Raw genomic sequence first — 4,859 nt, 5'->3', positions numbered from 1 at the left:
TTATGTGTCATCCGTCAGTTTTGCAAAGATCACTCACATGAGAACAGTAGGAAGTAAAAAAAAATAAGCACTTCCCGTGCTGGTGGGCATATAAATTGCTACAATGTTTCTGGAGAGTAATTTGGTTAATCTATATGACAGTCTTAAAAATGCTCACACCCCAGGCCTCCATCACTTCACATCCAGGGACCCACCATACGGTGAGAACCAAAGTGGTAAACAAAATGTGTGTACAAAAGCATTTATCCCGGAGTCATTTTCAATAGTGAGAAATTAGAAACAAGCTAAATCTCCCACAATAGGGGGTTAATTAAATAAATCATGGAACATTCATCCAAAGGAATAGATTCCAAATAGAAGCAACATTTTAAAGGATATTAACTGACACGAGAAAACATTTGAAGTATGACGTTCGGTGGGAAAGCACAGGACTGAGCCTGACAGATGTCGTGTGCCTCCAAGTGGGAGGCGAGGACATGCGTACACAAGGGCTTAGAGAAAACAGCAAAAATGTTAACTGGTTATTTCTTAAGGATGGAATTACAGGGACGCCAGGGGCTCAGCGGCTGAGCAGCTGCCTTGGGCTCAGGCCTGACCCCGGGTCCTGGGATCGAGTCCCACATCGGGCTCCCTGCATGGAGCCTGCTTCTCCCTCTGCCTCTCTCTCTCTGTGTCTCTCATGAATAAATAGTCTTTTAAAAAAAATAGTGGAATTACAGGAGAGATTTTTATTACTCTTGTATATTTTTCCCCCATTTTCTAAGTGAATACCTATCTATTTTATGATTAGGGGGGAAAAAAGGTGATCTTGAGTAAATACTTCCTCCCCTACCCCACCCCCCATATACAAAGTCCCACGACGGCACCTGTAGGTGAGCACAGATCCCTGGGTTTGCCTACGAGCCAGGACCCGGGAAGCAGGGTGGCCTAAGGGAATGAGAGAAGAGACGTGTTTGGCAGGAGGGGAGTGAGGAGGAATAAGGGAGGGAACGCGGAATGGCGTGGAATGTGGAGTGATGCTGAGGCCATCCTGGCCTTCCTAGGGCCGGGGTAATACTCTAGCATCCATTAGTTTGATTTTTTGAAGATATCAGAAGAGTCTGGGCACCTTGGGGTCCACTCTCCAAAGTGGTAAAAGGAAACCCAAGGGAGACGTGTGATGTAGCTGGAGGACGGTCCTTCCTTTTCTCAGTGGCTCCTTAGGGGAAGGGCAGTGCAGAGGCAATTCTGGGATCATGATGAGGCCGCAGGAACCACAGGAGCCCTGTGAGGCCCTGGGGCTGGCTGTCATCTCTTGTGACCTCTGTCCCCTTCCCGATTTTGCCCAGAACCATAAGGGCTCTCATTTGGGGTTAAGAGTCCCTCCGGGACTGAAAGGTTGCTGTTTTCTCCTCCATTGGCCGTTGTGCACCCCCCCCCCCCGTCCTGGGGGCAGGGGGGCCGGGAAGTGACCCACCCCTGCACAGCACAGCGTGGGGGGCGCAGGTGCATTCATCCTGCACCAACTGACACTTGGCAACACCTGCTACCACAGGCACGTGTGGGCTGATCCCCGCTCAAAGTGGAAGAAAGTACCGTCTCCTTCCGGGGGCTCACTGACGACCAAGAAAAGGCCCCAAAATAGCCATAATAAATAGTTACGCTTCTCACTAAGACATGGACTCACCGCATGCCAGACATGGACCAGACCTCGTGCTGAAAGCTCCGAAGCTCTTCCTGTTCTCCAGGTGTCCTTGGATTTTTTTTTAAGACTTCTTATGAAGAAAATTTAATGCCATGAAGGATGCAAATATGATCAGGCTAAAGTCCAAGAGCCCGAACAGTTGACTGATGTTTTCCTGATGCTTCTGCAGTGTCCTCTAGGTCTCTGTTTATTTTGCTAAATGCAAGTGAGAAAACTGCTTGTCCTCTGTGGGTAGCAGAGCGTTCGAGTCTTCAGTGAGCTTAGTTTTATTGACCTTGGTCCCTGTGTTACTGATCTAGAGACTACGGTTCCCATTCCCAAAGAAGGGCAACCAGGGCCAGAAGCCCCGTTTCCAAACTGCGCCTCCACTGCCACCACCAGTCCCACGCCCAAGTGACGACAGTAATCCTGCTCGACTGTCCCTTGCAGTCAACCTCCTTCCAGGAAAATACCATTTGTGCAGAAAGCTCAGTCCCCGAGATCTCCGATTACAAGGGGTTGGCTGGGCAACCGAATCCTCAGGAAGGTGCTCTGGGGTTGCATGTGGGCCAGGCTGTCCAACAGAAATACGTAATTTAAGTTGTCTTGAAAGCAGCCACATTTTTTTGTCTTGAAGGCAAAGGAAAAGAAACAGGCAAATGTTAATAATATGTTTTCTTGAAGTCAGTATATTCAGAATAGTCTCATTTCAACATGCGATCAATATAAAAATCTTAATGAGATGGTTTGCTTTTTTGGTTTTTTTTTTTTTTTCAGACCAAGCCTCTGAAATTGACTCATTTTCACACGTACAGCACACTAGGATTCGGACTAGCTACTTTCCAACGCTCCATAGCCATACTGGACAGTGCAAGACCAGACCTTGGCCCAAATGGGTATTTGGGGCACATGAGAAACTGTTCAGATAGAACAACAGCTCAGGTCCGCGCAGAGCACCCGGGGGCGGGGGGGACAGACACATGCCACCCACCTGGGTGCCCTGGCCCCCTGGAGGTCCGCGCTGTGTCACTGAAAGAGAATTCCTGCGGCAGGAATTCTCTTGGACCCAACTTTGTATTTTTATTTTTTTTCAGAAACTCTAATTATTCTAATACACGCACCCCCAGATCTACAGAGCTCAGATGCCCACGTAACCATTCCATGACAAAAGGAATATCTTCATCCTCCGGTGGTACCTGTGCGGTGGGTGGCCCCCTCCTGCACCCACAGCGCACTGGGTCTCCTCTTGAGGCCCGTGAGTAAACCTGGTGGTATGAGCAGGCCTCACATAGGTGCTCACGGAGATGTTGTCATAAAGACCCATGGACATACCCATGAGTCCAGATCCACATGGACAAAAGGTCATGTGCACAAGGTGTATCCTCTACTTGTATTTATAAAACTTACCAGAATATTGATTTATTCTCCTGCTTGAAATCGTCAGCAAATCTCCACATTTTCTTGGGATCAAAGCCACAATGTGCATGAAGATGTTCTAAGATGTTCTAAACCAGAAAACAAAAAAAGAAAGAAAGAAAGAAAGAAAGAAAGAAAGAAAGAAAGAAAGAAAGAAAGAAGAAAGAAAGAGAAAGAAAGAAAGAAAGAAAGAAAGAAAGAAAGAAGAAGAAAGAAAGAAAGAAAGAAAGAAAGAAAGAAAGAAAGAAAGAAAGAAAGAAAGAAAGAAAGAAAGAAAGAATTATAAAACTTTTTAGGGCAGCCCGGGTGGCTTAGCGGTTTAGCACCGCCTCCGGCCCAGGCTGTGACCCCGGGTCCCAGGATCCAGTCCCCTGTCAGGCTCCCTGCATGGAGCCTGCTTCTCTGCCTGTGTCTCTGCCTCTCTCTCTCTCTCTCTCTGCGTGTGTGTCTGTCATGAATAAATAAGTAAAGTCTCAAAAAAATAAAGCTTTTATAAAAAGAAACAAGCTAGCATTTTTTAAAAATTAAATAAAAAATATAGTACATTATTTTAAAATAAAACAGTTTGGAATAATACAAAATGGAAAGTGACAGTCTCTCTCTCCTCAGAAGTAAACCATCGCTCACAGTTTCTTGTTAGTCATCCGGAAATACTTTAAGCACATGCAGTAGTTATATACATATATTTAAAGCATAATGTATATTGTGTATATTAAGCATGATATGCATATTATAAATATGTACCTCTTTCCATACAAAAAGGATCAGACCATACATTGCTCTGCAGCGTTGTTTCTCACTTAACATATTTCAGAGATTAGAAAAAAAAAAAACTTTTATATAAATCTGCCTAAATCCAAAGCTCCCTTCTGCGATCGTTTAGGGGTTTTTTTTTTTTTTTGTCCATGTTTTGCTCCCAAGACCCTATCTAAGGTACATCATGAGAGGACAGCTTCCTCTGAGGCTCAGTTCTTGTTATGGTGTTTATCAGCTGCCGCCTGCTGTGCCGGTTCCTGCAGCTCCCGCGCTCAGTCCATGTTGACGGAGGAGACGCGTTGAACCCCCGCCCTCGTGGTGCGCGCGGCCACGCGTGGAGATGTCCACGTATGTCGGCTGTTCAGCCCTTTTTCTGTCCGGGCACAGGAATGGGCTGCTGTCCCCAGGACCCCGTGAGGGGTGGGGCGAGGCCATGCCCCTGAGCCGCAGTCCTCCCCGGCCGGGGGGGGGCCCACGGGCTTGGGGAAGCGCCTGTTGACCACGTGGGGCCTTCCGAGGCCGTGGGGGCGGCCGCTGGCTCCGTGACCTCGAGGGCAGCCCCCACGCGGCAGGACACGTGCTCCCGCTCCGGCCCCACCTCGTGGGGGCGCCTCTGTCCCACCCCAGGATGTACCTCTGCTCCCTCTTTCCAGCTCTGCCTCCCACGGCGGCGGGGTCAGCCTGTCCATGTCCTGGATCCTCTTCGTAAAACATGCCCTTGGGCAGCCCGGGGGCTCAGTGGTCTAGCGCCCCTGCGGCCCGGGGCGTGATCCTGGGGTCCCGGCATCGAGTCCACGTCGGGCTCCCTGCGTGGAGCCTGCTTCTCCCTCTGCCTGGGTCTCTGCCTCTCTCTCTCTCATGAACAAATAAATAAAATCTTTAAAAAAAAAAAGTGCCGCCCAAGGCGCAGCAGGCTGGGCCCCCGGCAAACGCCCCGCCCGCCGCCCAGATTCGTATTCCTGTTGCGTCCCGCAGCCGCACGGCCGCAGGTTACCCGCTGGACGGCGTCGCGGGCGGACGAGGC

General features: G+C 49.1%; 1 long non-coding RNA gene across 2 annotated transcripts; it reads right to left on the bottom strand.

The window, feature by feature from the left end:
- LOC112678950 (uncharacterized) lies at positions 1-4,859 on the bottom strand. Of its 2 annotated transcripts, none has more exons than XR_004808295.2 (3): positions 4,470-4,859; positions 3,071-3,168; positions 1-2,293 (listed from the first exon to the last, which is right to left on the bottom strand). It is a non-coding gene; the product is annotated as an uncharacterized LOC112678950 (long non-coding RNA). The 2 variants fall into 2 exon arrangements; XR_003148023.3 differs by lacking the exon at positions 4,470-4,859 and adding an exon at positions 3,824-4,438.

Source organism: Canis lupus, chromosome 22 (genome assembly GCF_003254725.2).
Source record: "Canis lupus dingo isolate Sandy chromosome 22, ASM325472v2, whole genome shotgun sequence".
NCBI lineage: Eukaryota > Metazoa > Chordata > Mammalia > Carnivora > Canidae > Canis > Canis lupus.
The sequence above is the reverse complement of the archived record's forward strand: the minus strand, read 5'-3'. Positions and strand labels throughout refer to the sequence as shown.